At 41.1% G+C, this 18065-nt stretch overlaps 1 protein-coding gene across 3 annotated transcripts in view; it reads left to right on the forward strand.

Moving 5' to 3' along the window:
• The first annotated feature begins 15127 nt into the window (after window positions 1-15127).
• The window catches only part of EXD2 (exonuclease 3'-5' domain containing 2), a 55624-nt gene continuing 52686 nt past the window's right edge, over window positions 15128-18065 (forward strand). For 2 of the 3 annotated variants that reach the window (XM_061429238.1, XM_061429236.1), the window contains exon 1: window positions 15128-15794. The gene's annotated coding sequence lies outside the window, so the exon portion shown is untranslated. Of the gene's footprint in view, window positions 16355-18065 lie in introns of all 3 variants that reach the window. The other variant, XM_061429237.1, reaches the window with a different exon arrangement.

Consider the following 18065-nt stretch of genomic DNA (forward strand, 5'->3'; position numbering starts at 1 on the left):
CAAAGAATTATCCACAGGCACCGAGAAACCCTACAGTTAACAGTGAGTGATGAGGGTGAAACTGGAGGGAAATAGGCATCCTTTAGATGATATAATTACAGGACTTTAAGCAAGGGATGAGGGCTGTTTCCACTGATACTGGAGAGATTTGGGCATTCTAGAATCTTAGCTTTGAGTCAGTCCTAAGAGTTTTGGCAAGGCTATGAGATAACTTCTGTTGTTATTTTGAAAACTGCACAATAAAACTTTTATTTGTTTTAGTCCAGGTACAAAAAGGAAAGGGTTCTTTTAGGGCTGCCATAGAAGCTTTTGTTGTACCTTGAACCGAATGTTTAATGACTTGGACTTTCCATTTCTTTATGTAAGTTCTTCAGTGCGTGAAAATAAAGTTACTCCCAACCTATAGTCACCGTGCTTGTGTGCATGCCTGGTCAATCACCCAGTCATGTCTGACTCTTTGCAACCGCTTGGACTGTAGCCTGCCAGGCTCTTCTGTCTATGGAATTTTCCAGTCAAGAACACTGGAGCGGATTGCTATTTCCTACTCCAGGGGATCTTCCTGACCCAGAGATTGAACTCATGTCTCCCGAATTGGCAGACTTATTCTTTACCACTGAGCCACCTATGATAATACTGCTGAGGCCCCATGATAATCACCACTACCATCAAATAGTCAAGCATGGCTCCAAAGCATTTGTTTTAGTGGGCACTTCAATACAAAAGACTTAAAGTGATAAGTTGATTATCTATTATGTTACTGCATCTCATTTCCCATTGATTAATTGCTCAACATTGAGTTTGAATGTAAGGGTATGATCAAATCAACCCCAAATCCTATACCTGAAAGTCTCTTTCCTAGAACCACGCTTAGGACTATTTTCTTATTAGTTAGGATTCAATGCGGAAACAGAAACCACAGCAGTTATTTAACTGAGGAAACTAACACAAAGAGTTATTAGTGCTATCACAGGTATTGGAGAATTGAAAAAGGAAAATGAAACAGGAAAGTAGTAGCTGCAAAAATTAGGTGGGGAAATAAAGGTCAAGGTTGGGAATATTGGGACCAAACACTTGAAGGAGGGGCCTTAGAGAGGTGGAATGCAGACCTTGAGGAGAACACGCTGTCTTATACTGACTTATTCTGGTACCTCCGTGGCTCAGGGGAGGGCCTGCATTTCAGGACTCAGACCTCTGAGGAAGGTGGCTGGCTGGCTGGTACTGGTGTCTCTGAGGAATGTGATGAAGCTCCTTCTGGGAATATGGAAAGAAGTCCAAAGATGGAACCAACTGTTACTGCTGGCATGGACAACTGTTGCCTGGGTGACACTGATAGAAACAGGAAGTGAACAAGAAGGAGCAAGAGCCTTTTCTCTCATTCCTGCCTCAGATCTCCCACTATTGGCAGAAGTTAACGGAGAGCCAGACTGGCAAAGGAAATATGTAAATTGCAGAGACCTAGCCCAGCACCAAAAAAGAGAGTAGAGGTGGGAGAGTTTGAAGCTGAGGAACAATTTCTTCACAACCAGCACAGTTAGACAACCAGGATTAGATAACATACACAAAAATGAGGGAAAGGAAGGGTTTCTAGAACATTTCACACGTTTCTAGTATTAGTAACCAAGTGAGTAGTGGAGAAAGATGTGGAGTGAGGAGTAGAGAGGAGGTAGTTTGTAGTGTGTGAAAAAAATCTGTTGTGTTGATAAATTTAGTTTGAGAAACCTGGAATCTAATATAATACAATTCAAAGTGTCTCTAGCCAATATGCAATTTTAAAAATTGTGGCAAGGTTTCTTTGGTGGCTCAGTGGTAAAGAATCTGCCTGCCAATACAGGAGACACAGGAAACGTGGGTTTGATCCCTGATCTGGGAAAATTCCATATGCCAAGGGGCAACTAAGCCGGTGTGCCACAACTGATCCTGTGCTCTAGAGCCTGTGAGCCAAAACTCTTGAGCCCATATGCTGCAACTACTGAAGCCCGTGTGCCTAGAGACCATGCTGTACAATGAGAGAAGCCACCTCAATGAGGAACCTATGCACTGCAACTAGAGAGTGGCCTCCACTCACTGTAACGAGAGAAAAACCCATGCAGCAAAAAAGACTCAGCACAGCCAAACGTAAAATTAAATAAATGAATAAATACATAATTGTTTAAATTGTGGCAAAACACACATAAAATAAAAGTTATCATTTTAATCCTATTTTAAATTACGAGGCAAATAAAAATCTTTTAAAAAAATTAATTTATTTATTGTAATTGAAGGCTAACTGCTTTACAGTATTGTAGTGTTTTTTGCCATACACTGACATGAATCAGCCACGGGTGTACGTGTCCCCTGTCCTGAACCCCCTTCCCACCCCATCCCATCCCTCAGGGTTGTCCCCGTGCACCAGCTTTGAGTACCCTGATTCATGCATCAAACTTGGACTGGTGATCTATTTCACATATGGTAATATACATATTTCAATGCTATTCACAAATAAATATCTTAAAATTGAACCATTGTAACCATTAACACATTTTTCTCTTTTTAAATATAATTAATTAATTTTTGGTTGCGCTGGGTCTTCCTTGCCGTGCACAGGCTTTCTCTAGTTGCAGTGAGCAGGGGCAACTCTTCTCGGTGCAGAGGCTTCTCACGGTGGTAGCTTCTCTTGTTGCAGAGCACTGTCTATGGAGCCTGAGGGCTTTAGTGGTTATAGTATGCAGGCTCAGTAGTTGTGGTACAAGGGCTTAGTTGCTCCTCGGCATGTGGAATTTTCCTGGACCAGAGATCGAGCCGGTGTCTCCTGCATTGGCAGGTGAATTTTTATCCAGTGTACCACTAGAGAAGTCTCCATTTTAACCATTTGTGAGTGTACAGTTCTGTGGCATTAACTACATTCATATTGCTTTGCAACTGTGATCACTATCTCCAGAACTTTTCCATCATCCCAAACTGAAACTGTCTACCATTAAGCAATGACTCCCCATGCCTTCCCCACAGCCCCTGGCTACCACCATTCTACTCCATGAATTTGACTATTCTAGCTACCTCATATAAGTGAACTCATATACTATTTGTTCTTTTGTGTTTGGCTTATTCACTTAGCATAGTGTATATTTAAGCTTCATCCATGTTGTATCATGTATTATAATTACATTCCTTTTTAAGGTTAAATAATATTCCATTTTAGGTACATACCACCATCATGAGAAACACTGGGCTGGATGAAGCACAAGCTGGAATCAAGATTGCTGGGAGAAATATCAATAACCTCAGATATGCAGATGACACCACCCTTATGGCAGAAAGTGAAGAAGAACTAAAGAGCCTCTTGATGAAAGTCAAAGAGGAGAGTGAAAAAGTTGGCTTAAAGTTCAACATTCAGAAAACTAAGATCATGGCATTTGGTCCCATCACTTCATGGCAAATAGATGGGGAAACAGTGGAAACAATGGCTGACTATTTTTCTGGGCTCTAAAATCACTGCAGATGGTGATTGCAGCCATGAAATGAAAAGACACTCCTTGGAAGGAAAGTTATGACCAACCTAGACAGCGTATTAAAAAGCAGAGACATTACTTTGTCAACAAAGGTCTGTCTAGTCAAGGCTATGGTTTTTCTAGTAGTCATGTATGGATGTGAGAGTTAGACTATAAAGAAAGCTGAGCACAGAAGAATTGATGCTTTTGAACTGTGGTGTTGGAGGAGACTCTTGAGAGTCCCTTGGACTGCAAGGAGATCCAACCAGTCCATCCTAAAGGAGATCAGTCCTGGGTGTTCATTGGAAGGACTGATGTTGAAGCTGAAACTCCAATACTTTGGCCACCTGATGTGAAGAGCTGACTCATTTGAAAAGACCCTGATGCTGGGAAAGATTGAGGGCAGGAGGAGAAGGGGATAACAGAGGATGAGATGGTTGGATGGCATCACCGACTCAATGGACATGAGTTTGGGTAGACTCCAGGAGCTGGTGATGGACAGGGAGGCCTGGCATGCTGTGGTTCATGGGGTTGCAAAGAGTTGGACTCGACTGAGTGACTGAACTGAACTGAACTGAACCACCATTTTGTGTAATCTGTCTTTACCAGTCCTTAACATGATGAGACCTTTTGTTAGAGTATAAACTCTGGTAGCAGGCACCGTGTTAATCTCCCTTCACTTTTTTTTTGCAGGAAGATTTTTCAGTGAAGGAAGCAGAATGCTGATTTACATTCTGGAGCAAGGTCGATTTCTCATTTCAGACCAGCATCTTGTGTAGCACTGATATGACAAGTATTTAGAGGCACAGCTTTGGACTGGAGTTCTAGGAATCATCATCTGTAAAAGAAAAAAGTCCTAACTAGGACCAGGATGCAATTTTTGCATGAGTTAATTTACATACAGCCTCTTTCCAGGAAGAAATTAGAATTTCTGATTAAATACTCACAACTAACGGGATTAAAACTTCTGAGAAACCAGTTATCCACCCACTTTTCAGTTAAGAGTATAGTGACTTTCACCAAATATTTTTTTGTTTTTGTATCTAATCTAAAATGATTTTCTAACAAATCTCTTCCTCTCAAATATCTCTACTAAAAGCAGACCTTTGAATTTGATTTCTTAATGGATTATCATTTTTTAAAAAAAGACTCAGATGCAAATATGAAATGAATGTGTCAAAACTTTAACTTATTAATTATTGAGAGAACTGGAAAAGATGTTACAATCAGTTCAAAGGAAAATCCAAAGGCCAGACCAAGTATCTAAGCCTATCAGAATTGTTGAAATCAATTTTCTTAGTATTTGGAAAGCCAGCTTATTGGAGGATGTAGGGGGACAGTGATGTCAATAGAAGCTTTACCTAACAGAATTTTTTTGCAAATCTAAAGACAATAATTAATTGCATTATTATCAGTTTTTAACAAATTAGCTTATATCTCTTCAGAGATGTGAAATAGTTCAAAGATAGAAAAAAGTATAAATCCCATAGAATCTGATAAGTGGGAAGTCTCCACTTATCAGACTGTTTAAAACAATGCATAGTCTCCAATTTCTCAGTAATCTTTCGGTCCATTTAAAAGTATTTCACACTTTCTCCTATATCCTACTACAAAACTTCTTCCTCATTGCAAGATGATAATGAAATTTTGATATGTGATAATTTTGAAAATTATCTGAAAAATTTTCTTCAGCCCTTGGCTTCTAACACTGGTTGCTGATGCGGGAGAGTAGTGCAGGAGTCTCAGTGATTTTTCACTGAATTCTCTTTAGTATGGCACCCCTATCCTTAACTAGATAGGGTCACCTCTACCCTCTCCAGGGAATCAAGCCTAAGCCTTCTGCAGGGGCCAGGAGGGGAGTGATTTGGGAGTAAGAGAGGAAGTCTGGTGTCTGCTTCTGAAGTACACTTTTAACCAATTATTGTGCTTTTAGTCCCAACTTTACCCCTTCTTCTTTTTTTTTTTTTAATTTATTTTTGGCTGTGCTGGGTCTTTGTTGCTGCTCAGGCTTTTCTCTAGTTGCGACGAGCAGGGGTCACTCCTCCTTGCGGCACATGGGCTTCTCATTGCCAAGGCCTCTCCCGCTGCAGAGCATGGGTCCCAGGGTACACGGGCTTCAGCAGTTGCAGTTCTAGAACATAGCTCAATAGTTGCGGTGCCTGGGCCCAGTTGCTCCGCAGCATGTGGGATCTCCTGAGATCAGGGATCAAACCCGTGTCCCCTGCACTGGGGACGTCTGCCTTGGCAGACGGGTTCCCCACCACTGAGCCGCCAGGGGACCCCACCCCTGCTTCTGGAGGTACCTGGCGCTGCCCGTTTTCAAGTCTTTTGGTGGTTTTTTGGGGGCAAATCGGGCTTTCTCTTGGCCTGTCCGTTGATAGATGATGAGTTTGCTAAGTCTGTTCCCACCATCTTTCTGCTTTCCAGCTTCCAAAATGTTAGTGATTTCATCTCCTCTTCTGTGAAAAATCAACCACATGAATGGACAAATAGCCATTCCATGTATGACAACAGAACACTGACCCAGAACCTCCACAGCAACCAGCCTAGGAAGCCAGGTGGTTAGCATCTAATTGGCATGAGAATGGTCAGAATTTATCATCGAGTCAGCTTCCTTTTACCTTGCCCCCACTTCCAAGCCAAATCAATCACATAAGAAGCCTGGCTTCCAGTTAGCCCATCCCTATCTTCCCTTCCAAAATCACTGCAGATGGTGATTGCAGCCATGAAATTAAAAGACACTTACTCCTTGGAAGGAAAGTTATGACCAACCTAGACAGCATATTAAAAAGCAGAGACATTACTTTGTCAACAAAGGTCCGTCTAGTCAAGGCTATGGTTTTTCCAGTAGTCATGTATGGATGTGAGAGTTGGACTATAAAGAAAGCTGAGCACAGAAGAATTGATGCTTTTGAACTGTGGTGTTGGAGGAGACTCTTGAGAGTCCCTTGGACTGCAAGGAGATCCAACCAGTCCATCCTAAAGGAGATCAGTCCTGGGTGTTCATTGGAAGGACTGATGTTGAAGCTGAAACTCCAATACTTTGGCCACCTGATGTGAAGAGCTGACTCATTTGAAAAGACCCTGATGCTGGGAAAGATTGAGGGCAGGAGGAGAAGGGGATGACAGAGGATGAGATGGTTGGATGGCATCACCAACTCAATGGACATGAGTTTGGGTAGACTCCAGGAGCTGGTGATGGACAGGAAGGCCTGGCATGCTGCGGTTCATGGGGTTGCAAAGAGTCAGACACAACTGAGAGACTGAACTGAACTGAACTGAACTTCCCCAGGACAATGACCTCCATTCAGAATAGATCTAAAGCCTTCTCATTTTTTCATTATAAAGATTCCCCAATTCTCTGCCTGCCTTTGAGTCTTTGCCAAACACAAGTGATGGTGGCTGACTCCCTCCTATAGCAAGTTCTGAATAAATAGCTTCTGTTTTTTTCTCATTTAGGGGGTTTTCTTTTTTTTTCTATATCTTTTTACCTTGAAGGTTTGTGTTTTCCCATTTTTAAAGAGAGATTTCAGGAGGAAGTGGAGTTATGTATGGCTCAATCCATCATTTAACTGGAGGTCTGTTTCTGTGCTCTTTTCTCTGTGACCTAGATGTTAGAGTCTACCCTACTTTTTACCCCCAGATCCAAAAAAGCCCCATAAATAATGTTTGTCTTTTCCTCCTGCAAACCTGGATGCAAAATTCAATTCCTGTTCAAATTCCTCTAATGAATCTCCTGGAACAAAAACATTAGAGAATGATACAGACGTTATGGACACTTACCTACGAGGAAGAGATGAGGTTACATAACATGCACACACTTCTCATAAGCAACTTAAAATCCCATCTCCGAACATTTTAAACACTCTTTCTCTCCCACAGTCTCTCCTCCCAGATGTCTTTCTTCCAGGAAGATTCAGCTTTCAACCCCTGTTGTTAGATGAACTTGTCTCACTGTGGGGGTGTATATATCTCACCCTTACTCTAAGGGGCCTTCATGAATTTCTTCTAAATGAATATGGGCATTTTCCCCAAGAGATAGTCTCATTCCACTTCCTTAGGAGAAAAAAGAGTTCTGATTCTCTAAACCACCAAGAAAGGATGCCTTTTCTCACTTGCTGACAGTAAAGTCTTTTTTTTGCGTCCCCAGCTAGCTTGTAAGCTTCTTGAGTGCATAGCTGCATATTTTTATAATCTGTATAATACCTAAAATATTAGAAAAGTTTATAGAAGGGATCAGTGGGCAGAAAGGAATGACAGAATTTCAATGGAAGGAAACAGGATACTGAATAAGCCTATTTAGTGGTTTCCTCTAAGTTTTGACCTTTATCTTCAACACACTAAACAAATCGAATAAATGCTTTTCACCTTTATTGTACATCTACTAGGCACCGTATTCAGCAGCTTTTAGTTGACCTGTGTGATGTGCATTCATTATTAGTATCTTTCATTTCCTGTATCACTTAGGGATTGGGTTCTACTGGTAGTAGCAAAGACGACTGCATGACTTAAAAAAATTAATTTTCTCATGTAAAAGAAGTCCAGAAGTAACCTAAACTTAGAAACTGCAGAAGACATCAGAAATCCAGGCTTCTTCAACCTCTCCACTCCCCCTTTCTAGGCATGTGGCTTCCATCTTCAAGGTGCCACTGTGGTGGCAGGGGGCTGTGGTGCTCTAGCCATCAGGTTTTAGTCTCAGCAAGAAGGATAATGATAAAAAGCACCCCCTACCACCAAAAAGGACCTTTTTAATAACTTTACCCAAAGTCAAATGCAAAAACTTATTTATAACTTGTTTATACCTCATTGGCCAGAACTTAGTCACATGGCCACCATACCTAATCACAATGGAGACAGAAAAATGTATTGTTTAATACATGTAATATACCTACTACTGTTACTAAGTAGAGAGGAGAATGGATATTGGGTAGGCCACTAGCACTTTTGCCACAGTTCCTCTTGAATTTTCTGGACATGACATCCCTGTGCTTGGCATTAAGTTGTCCTTGGAATCAATTAATTACATTTCAGATAAATCAAGCAGTTCATAGCATGATCACTCGCTCTTTTGTAACTAATTGACTTTATTTATAGAGCAGTTTTAGATTCAGAGGAAATTCTAATAGAAAGTACAGAGTTCCTATATGCCTTTCCCCCAACCCCTACAGTTCAGTTTAGTCACTCATTTTATGTCTGACTCTTTGCAACCCCATGGACCACAGCACTCAAGGCTTCCCTGTCCGTCACCAACTCCTGGAGCTTGATCGAACTCATGTCCATCGAGTCGCTGATGCCATCCAACCATCTCATCCTCTGTCATTCCCTTTTCCTCCTGCCTTCAATCTTTTCCAGCATCAGCGTCTTTTCCAATGAGTCAGTTCTTCGCATCACGTGGCCAAAGTATTGGAGTTTCAGCTTCAGCATCAATTTTTCAAATGAATATTCAGGACTGATTTCCTTTAGGATTGACTGATTTGATCTCCTTGCAGTCCAAGGGACTCTCAAGAGTCTCCTCCAACACCATAGTTCATAAACATCAATTCTTTGGCCCTCAGCTTTCTTTACAGTCCAACTCTCACATCCATACATGACTACTGGAAAAACCATAGCTTTGACTAGATGGATCTTTGTCGGTAAAGCAATGTCTCTACTTTTTAATATGCTGTCTAGGTTGGTCATAGCTTTTCTTCCAAGGAGCAAGCATCTTTTAATTTCATGGCTGCGGCCACCATCTGCAGTGATTTTGGAGCCCCCCCAAAAATAAAGTCTCTCACTGTTTCCATTTTTTCCCTATTTGCCATAAAGTGATGGGACCAGATGCCATGATCTTAATTTTCTGAATGTTGAGTTTTAAGCCCACCCCACACAACTTCCCTATTATAATATTAACATTTTCCACTGGTGTGGTATGTTTGCTACAATTGATGAACCAATATTGCCATTATTACTGACTTAAGTCCATAGTTTAGGATTTTCCCGTGTTGCACAATCCTATGGGTCTTGACACATGCATCATATCATACAGAACCATACAGAATTCCATGTCCTTCAGTACCATACAGAGTAGTTTCACTGCCCTAAAAATCCTCAGTGCTCCCTCCACCTGTGCACCCGCTCTTCTTCCCCACCACTGGGTAGCCCTCTGGCCACCACTGATCTTTTTGCTGTCACCACACTTTTGCCTTTTCCAGAATGTCATGTACAGTAGTTGGAATCACACAGTATGTACCCTGCTCAGATTGGCTTCTTTCACTTAGCAACGTGTATTTAAGATTCCTTCTTGTGGGTTGATAGTTTTTTTTCTTTTTGTCATTGAATAATATTCCATTGTATGGATGTAACACAGTTTGGTTACCCATTCACCTGCTGAAGAACATCTTGGTTGCTTTCAATTTATGACAAAAGCTGTGGTAAACATTTATGTGCAAGTTTTTGTGTGGATTACGTTTTCAACTCATTTGTGTAAATATCTATGAGCATGATCGCTGGATTGAGTGGCAAAACTATGTTTAACTTTGTTAAGAAACTGACAAATTATCTTCAGAAGGAACTGTACTATTTTGCATTCCAGCCGGCAATGAATGAGAGTTACTGTTGCTGGGTATCCTCAGAAGCACTTGCTGTTGTAGTGGTTGGATTTTAGCCATTCTAATAGAATTTAGTGATTCAATGAAGTACTGGTATCTCATTGTTGTTTTAATTTACAATTCCCAAACAACAGGTAAAGTTGATAATCTTTTCATATGCTTACTTAGATATCATATAACTTCTTTGAGATGTCTATTTAGATCTTTTGCTCCCTTTTTAAATGGGTTATTGAATTTCAAAAGTTCTCTCTATAATCTGGATAACAGTCCTTTATTAACTATGTATTTTGCTGAGATTTCCTCCAAGTCTGTGACTTGTCTTTTCTTCTTTTGTATAAAACATTTTTGAAATGAATTTGTTCATTATATTTTCTGATTTCTTGTATCTCTGTTGTACTTTGTTATATTTCCCCTTCTAGTCCTAACATTATTCATTTGTTGCTATTTCTCTTCTATCTGGATCAGACTCACAGAACTTTTTTCACTAGTGTTTTCAAAGATCTGGTCTCCCCTTGTGGCTCACCTGGTAAAGAATCTGCCTGCAATACGGGAGACCTCGGTCCAATCCCTGGGTTGGGAAGATCCCCTGGAGAAAGAAAAGGCTACCCACTCCAGTATTCTGGCCTGGAGAATTCCACGGACTGTATAGTTCATGGGGTCACAAAAAGTCAGACACGACTGAGTGACTTTCACTTTTAAAGATCTAATCTTAGTTTTGTTGGCCATATGAATCACGTCTTTTTCTATTTTACTAATTTTTTCTATGATTTTGTTATCCTCTTCCTTCTAGTACTTTGAATTTATTCTCTTGTTTCTTTCTAATGTATTAGCTAGTCACTTATATAATTGATTTTCAGTATTTCTTATTTTCCAGTGTAAAAAGCATATGTTTACATGTATCGTGTAAATTTAAAAAATATGTATAGCATTTTTTTACTTCTCAAATCTAATATTATATATTTTAATTGGGATTTCTTGTTTTAACTTTTAGTAAGATTTTTTAAAAATTCTCCAAATATATGGAGTTTTTAAAAATAATCATTTTATTATTGATTTTTAACAAGTGTAATGTGGTCAGGGAATCTCTGACCACATCACACTTAAGTTAAAAATCAATAATAAAATGATTATTTTTAAAACTCCATATATTTGGAGGGGGCTTCCCTGGTGGCTCAGACAGTAAAGAATCTGCCCGCAACACGGGAGACCTAGGTTTAGTCCCTGGGTCTGGAAGATCCCCTGGAGAAGGGAATGGCTACCCACTCCAGTATTCTTTCCTGGAAAATTCTATGGACATAGGAGCCTGGCAGGCTACATTGTCCATGGGGTCGCAAAAAGTCGGACATGACTGAAATGGCCCAGCACTAGCACATATTTGGAGAATTTTTTAAAAATCTTACTAAAAGATTTTTTACAGCATTTTCCTCTGTGGCCAGAGAATGAGAGCTGTATTCTCTGACCACATTACAATTAAGTTAAAAACAATACAAAAATGATTATTTTAAAAACTCCATATATTTGGAGAATTTTTAAAATATTTTACTAAAAGATTCTTAACAGCATTTTTTTCAATATGTATAAAGTTGTTCAATGACCTAAATCAAAATTAATTTTCTTAAATCTTCTGTTTTTAAAGTATGTGCTCTCTCAAAACGCTGGGTGCAAGAGTTCTATACATATTCCTTCCCCTGGTGGCTCAATGAAGAATCTGCCTGCAATTACTGTGTCTTAGATGTTTTTTCATGTTTAAGTGTGCAGTATGCTGAATGTTTTGTGTCCTTTGAAAATTCATATGTTGAAAACTATCTCCCAACGTAATGGTATCAGGAAGGGGAGGCCTTTGGGAAATGACTAGGACATGAGGGTGGAGTCACCGTGAGTAGGATTAGTGCCTTATAAGGGAGACCCAAGAGAGCGCCTTATCTCTTAGGCCAAGTGAGGACACAGTCTGGTCCTGGTCTATAAGTAGGAAGTAGGCATTCACCAGGCAATAAATCTGTTGGCACCTCGATCATGGACTTTTCAGCCTCCGGAACTGTGAGAAGTAAATTTTTGTTGTTTATAAGCTGCCCATCCAATAGGGACCTCCTTGGTGGCTCAGACAGTAAAGAATTGCCTGCAATGCAGGAGACCTGGGTTCAATCCCTGGGTCAGGAATATCCCCTGGAGGAGGAAATGGCAACCCGCTCCAGTATTCTGGCCTGGAGAAACTTTTGGACAGAGGAGTCTGGGGTCAATAGAGTGGCAAAGAGTCAGACACAACTGAAGCAACTTAGCACAGTCAATAGTAATTTTTAATTACAGTACAAAGGGACTAAAACAAAGCGTGAGATACTAACAAGTTGACTGGAAATTATTTACGCACAGATGGAGCTTGTTGACTAGACCTTAAATGTAGGGTGATTGCTTGTGGATATAGACAGCTTATTACGGGACCCTTCAAATGATGTATCCTTCCATTCTAATTTCTGTCTTTTAAAATTATACCGCTATTTGTCTCCTCTCCTGTTCTTTTTCTTCTTTGGTCTTATAAACTTTTCATTCCTTTACCTTCATTCTAAATAAAAGCCCCTTCCCCACCCCCACCCCCGCCAGCCCCACACACAAAAAGCCCCACTTTTTACTGAAGTATAAATACCTTCAGAAAAGTGTCCACAAACATGCAACCTGAACACACATGTAAATCAGCACTCAGATTAAGAAACAGAACATTATTAGCGAGAAGCTCCCATGTTCTCTTCCAGAGTCATTACTCCACAAAGAGTAAGCGCTACATTTGTTACCAAAAGAAACTTCTGTCCACTCACCTGTGCACAGTAAAGTCTATCTACTGACACAGGGCTGTAGTGGAGCAACTGCAGCATTTATTGCAGGGCACCAAGCCAAGGAATCTAGGTAGCTAGGACCCAAAAGATCTGAACTCCCTGAGGGCTTTCAGGGAAGAGTTTTTAAAGATGGGGTGAGGGAGATTGAGGTGGGGTGCGTGATCATCTCATGGACATTCTTCTGATTAGTTGGTGATGAGGTAATCAGGAGTCAACATCAACCTTCTTTTACAACTGGTCTGGGATCTAATGCTTATTACAGCATATAGTTAACTTCTTTACCTGCTAGGGGTTTTGGATCTGCAAAATAGCCCAAAGGACATAGCTTAGAATATTATCTATAACCTTTGTTGTCCAGTTTCTAAGTCATTTCCGACTCTTTGAGACCCCATTGACCACAGCACACCAGGCTTCTGAGACCTTCACTGTCTCTTGGAGTTTGCCCAGACTCATGTCTATTGAGTCAGTGATGCCATCCAACCATCTCATCCTCTGTTGCCCCCTTCTCCTCCTCCCTTGAGGAGTAACTGAAGGTCCTTGACTTTGTTTAATGGCTAAACTATTATTATTTTGTCTTGCTTGAGTGTTTCCCCTTCTTTCTGCATTTTCTCACTTCTGATTAATTTTATTCTTTAGAATTCAGGTAAAGTGTAGAAGGCTAAAGTTTTTCTACAGACAAGAGGCAGGCAGAGAACATGGGGAACAAGGGGTTCTGTCCTTGGGAGGCCCAATAAGGTCCTGCTTATTATAAGGTCCTACACACTGACTTCTAACAGCATGGGTATTTGCATAGTTTCCAATTTAATGCTATTACTAAGTATAAGCATAAGCTTTTTTTGTGCATGTCCTTTAAGTGAACATATGTACACATATTTGGCTATGCATAGCTTCAGCTTTCGCTGATCCTGCCAAACAGTTTAACAAAGTGACTGGGCCAATTTATGTTCCCTTCAGTAGCCTGAGGGAGAAGGCAATGGCACCCCACTCCAGTACTCTTGCCTGGAAAATCCCATGGACAGAGGAGCCTGGTAGGCTGTAGTCCATGGGGTCGCTAAGAGTCAGACACGACTGAGTGACTTCACTTTCACTTTTCACTTTCATGCATTGGAGAAGGAAATGGCAACCCACTCCAGTGTTCTTGCCTGGAGAATCCCAGGGACGGGGAGCCTGGTGGGCTGCCGTCTCTGGAGTCGCACAGAGTCGGACACGACTGAAGCGACTTAGCAGCAGCAGCAGCAGTAGCCTGAGAGTTCTGGTTGCTCCACAGTCTTGGCAGTACTTTGTATTTTCTCTCTTTTTCATTTTAGCCTTTCTGTTGGGTATGTAAGGGCTTCCCAGGTGGTGCTAGTGGTAAAGAACCCACCTGTCAAAGCAGGAGACTTAATAAACATGGGTTCAAATCCTGGTGGGGAAGATCCCCTGGAGGAGGGTATGGCAACCCACTCCAGTTTTCTTGCCCAGAGAATCCCATGGTCAGAGGAGCCTGGCGGGCTACAGTTCATGGAGGTCACAAACAGACATGACTGAATGGCTGAACATGCACGCACGTACGTGGGTGCGTAAAGGTGTCTCACTGAGGTTTTTTTTAAAATATGTTATTTGTGGGATCTTCATCTCCATGTGCCAGATCTTTCATTGTGGCATATGGGCTCTAGTTGTGGTGCGAGGGCTTGCTCCATGGTATGTGGGATCTTAGTCCCCAAAACTGGATGGACCACAACTCTTGAATTGCAATACAGATTCCTAATCACTGAACCACCCAAGAAGTCCTTCTCTGAGGTTTTAATTTGCATTTCCCCTTTACTTTTTTGTTTTTTAGGTGTTTTAGGATGGAGCAGATGAAAATGCAGAGGGTTAATGCTGTATATCTGCCAGAAAATTTCCCTTAATGGGTCATTACATAATGGAACTTAGAACCTTTTCTCCTGTACTGGAAGCCAAACGATGTAGCGATGAGGGCAACAAGCTTTGCAATCAGATATACTGTTTTGATATATATATATATGGGAGCAGATATACCAGCTCCAATTCTTACTTGCTGAATTACCTTGAGAAATTTATTTAACCTTTCTCTACATTATGTAAAATGGCACTAATAATAGTACTCTCATGAGATTATGAGGATTAAATGAGATAAAATATGTAAAACGTTTTGCAAAGTTCCTAGCATACTATTAGCACAGAGTCCCCAAATGGCAGCTATTATTATCCCTTATATTGTTTTTTTTTTTCCTTATATTGTTTATGCACATCTCATTTCTATTTTACACATTCTAGGACAAAGCAACAGCACATAAAACACACATAAGGTGCCTCACAAATGTCAGTTACTGATAAAGACTGGATGAAAGTTTTTAAATATAAACGGAAGCTATTGTGGTTCTTGTTATAAAAGATGGCATACGTATTATAATGCATATAGTATAAAAGGCACTTCTAATGAGGAATGTATTATTTAAACAAGTGTCTCTTCTGTTTACCTTTCTCATTTAACTACTAAGAAAATCAGTGCGGTGGAGAAACACCACCCGAGCTAATTAGTAAGGACAGTTAGTCACAAATCCCATATTGCATTTGTGACGGTTACAGAGGCTTCCTTCCTTAAAACCAAGACAAACAAAAATATCACCCAGAAAAAAAAAAAAAAAGGGTACCACTTATCCGAAAAGATGTTAAGACTTTCCGATTTTAACAGAGCTTTTGTTCAGCACTGGAGAAACTGGTAAGGCACTAGCGACCGCAGCTGCTTCCGTACAAGATGGCGTCGCCCACTTGTACACCCCTGCTCGGGTTACGTCACGGAACCGGAAGTGGTTTCCGTCCTAGAGGATTCGGGTGGGTGCGCGCAGGTGGTCACAGAGGTTCCAGATATTCAGCGTGGGGTGCCGCAGGTGTTCGGGTCGGGTCCAGGGCCGCAGGTAAGTGAGGCTCGGCGGCCGGCGAAGCTTTTCTCCGGGTCTGTGCGAATGGTGGAGGCGGTTTTCTGTGCGGACTGAGGAGAGGGCTCAAGATGCTGGCGAGGTCACCGTGCGCGGGGGCGAATGATAGCGGGGACCTCGTTGTCCCCGAGCGACTTGGCCCTGCCCCTCTCCCCGCCTTCCTCGCCGGTGGCGGGGGCAGTTCACCACCTAGGTGCGCCGCGGGGGCTTTCACCTCGATCGCTAGCTCCCGGTGGCCTTCCGGGGCCGCCTCCTCGGACCCGCGTCTGCTCTCTTTAAGGAGTACCTACCAAACCTTCCTGGCTTCTTGACCCAGTTAGCTACAAAGGAAGCACCGCTCGCAACATCTGGCAGCTCCTTAGGCGCTGCGTGTTGCACGCGTCCACAGATGAGTTTCGTGCCCTCGATTCGTGGGGACCTACGCCCGCCCCCATTGTTACCACCTCTTTCTTCCCAGACCACACCCGCTGCTATGGACCTTGTTGGGAGGCACCTCTTTTTCTTTTCGCAACCCTGGAATATAGATCAGGACTAGAACCGTAATGTTGATTTATTACAGAATTGATACATGCTTGTTAAAATATAAACGAAACCTAAACTTTTATAAGCTTTTGATATATTAATGAACATAAACTCCCTTAGACACTCATTTCTTGAAAACACTAAAATATTTACACCGTAGAACTGCAGTGAAAGGTTTTGTAATATCAAAGTTGCGAAGTTCGAGAGAAAAGGGGTTATTTAAGAGAAGGGAAGGAATTATGAATTTTGGTCAAGTTGAGTTTGCTTTTAAAAAATGTATTTATTCTTTTATATTTATTTTAGCTGTAGCCCATGTCATGTAGCCCATGTCATTTACACAAAATAGATCCTCTTTGACCTCTTTCCATCTCCATCTTTTCTTTTTTAATCTTTTGTCCCTAGGTAAAAACTGTTATCAGTTTGGCATGTTTTTTCTTTTTTTTTTTTTTTTTGGTTTACATTTATTGACACGTGTTTGTACAGATACATGTGTAAAATTTTGGGTTAAACTTTTACCAATGTGGCATATTGTACCTCTTCAACAACTAAACTTCTTGTGCTTAAAAATGGGTCTTGGAACTTTTTCTTTGTTAATAAGTAGACATCTGCCATATTTGGTCTACTTGCTCTGTAAATTCCAGAACATGTTACAGTCCCATAATATGTGAGATAATTCCATAGGTTGCTTAGTTTTTCCGTCTTAGGCACAGTGTGGCAGAGAACATCCTCCCACAGCGTCTGTGAGCTTGAGTGAGCATTTCTCAAAGATAGAAACCTGCAGGTGGAATTGCTGGGTGGGAGGGTGTGGATATTTTATGCCAAACTGCCCACCAGCAGTGTATAATAATCTCTGCTTTCCCAGCTCTTTTAAACATTTGATGGTGTCAGCCTTTTTTGCTTTTGCCAATCTGATGGGTGGGAAATGACTTTAATTTGGTGTTTTAATTTGTATTTCCCTGGTTATTGGTGAGATTGAGCATCTTTTCATGATCGTTGGCTATTTGTATTCCTTCCTCTTTTGCGAAATGCCTCATTTCTTTTGGGTTGTCTGGTTATATATGGTAATGCTTTATATATTAATCTTTTATCATTCATATACATTTGAAATATTTATTCCCAACATTTTGAAGTTGTTTCTTATCTCTTAACCATGTGGCATCTTTGTAGAATCAATCAATCAAAGTCTGTGTTTAAATGTATCAGTCTTTCACTTTGTGTATTTAGTGGGCTTTCATTCCTAATCCCAGTGGCTCTCAAATGGGAGCTGTTTTGCTTTCTGGGAGCCACTTGGCAATGTCACGAGATGTATTTTGGTTCTCATCCAGTGGGTAGAAGCCAGGGATGCTGCTAAATACCCCACAGCGCCCAGGAAAGCCCTTAAGCAAAGAATTTTTCTGGCCTAAAATGTCAGTAGTGCTGAGGCTGAAAAACCCTGTGCTACCCTGGGGCCGCGCTTTCTCTTACCACTGTTTTCTCCTGTAAATTGTTACATGTTAGAGGTTTTCTCTAATTCCTTTGTGTGTGTGTCAGAGAGAGAGAGAATGGTGTGTGCCTTTTTCTTGTTTTCCAAGCAATGTCACTCTGAATATCAGTCCATCCGTGCCCCATTAATCTAAAATACCACATTTATCACGTACTAATGTCTCACCCACACGGTGTCTTTTCTGTACGCTCTTCTGTCCTATGTCCGAATTTTCTATTTTGCTGGGCCAATACCATAGCATTCTA

The sequence above is a fragment of the Bos javanicus genome, chromosome 10 (genome assembly GCF_032452875.1).
Source record: "Bos javanicus breed banteng chromosome 10, ARS-OSU_banteng_1.0, whole genome shotgun sequence".
NCBI lineage: Eukaryota > Metazoa > Chordata > Mammalia > Artiodactyla > Bovidae > Bos > Bos javanicus.